Source organism: Tupaia chinensis, unplaced genomic scaffold (genome assembly GCF_000334495.1).
Source record: "Tupaia chinensis unplaced genomic scaffold, TupChi_1.0 Scaffold000414_1, whole genome shotgun sequence".
In the NCBI taxonomy this organism is placed as follows: domain Eukaryota; kingdom Metazoa; phylum Chordata; class Mammalia; order Scandentia; family Tupaiidae; genus Tupaia; species Tupaia belangeri.
This window is the reverse complement of record NW_006159919.1, coordinates 2,787,215-2,787,645: the sequence shown is the minus strand read 5'-3', so window position 1 is coordinate 2,787,645 and position 431 is coordinate 2,787,215. Positions and strand designations below refer to the sequence as shown.

Genomic DNA, 431 nt, shown 5'->3' with positions numbered 1-431 from the left:
CAAAAAAGGGGGGGGAAAGCTCTAAAATACTCTACAAGACAACGTGTGAGAAGCCGTCCTACACACTAAAAAGAAAAAACCGTTACTATTTCCACCTCAATAAAAAATTCACATAGTTAATTCGAATAGGGGAAAAAAAAACTAATAAAAAGAAAGGCATCTAGGTGGTTTGTTGTTGTTGTTTGTACCTCTTTTCCTTTTCAATAAGAATCCCCCCCAAAAAAATTTTCCCGAATAACACTGATTTGTTTACAAAGCGAGTCGTGCTCTTTTGTAGTTTAGGGGACAACGGGGGAATCAACCCTGCAGGGCGATGAAAAGGTTTTGAAAAGAAAAATCTCCCACCATTCAAGGCAGATACGAGCGGGCAACGAAAATAAGCAAAGGGGAAAAAAAATACTTCTTTCCTCCACCCCCCCTTTTTTTACCCA

The 431-nt window shown here is 39.2% G+C and overlaps 1 protein-coding gene across 5 annotated transcripts in view; it reads right to left on the bottom strand.

The window, feature by feature from the left end:
• Positions 1-431, bottom strand: part of ZNF521 (zinc finger protein 521) — a 333,149-nt gene that overhangs the window by 332,196 nt on the left and 522 nt on the right. The gene's annotated exons all lie outside the window — the stretch shown is intronic.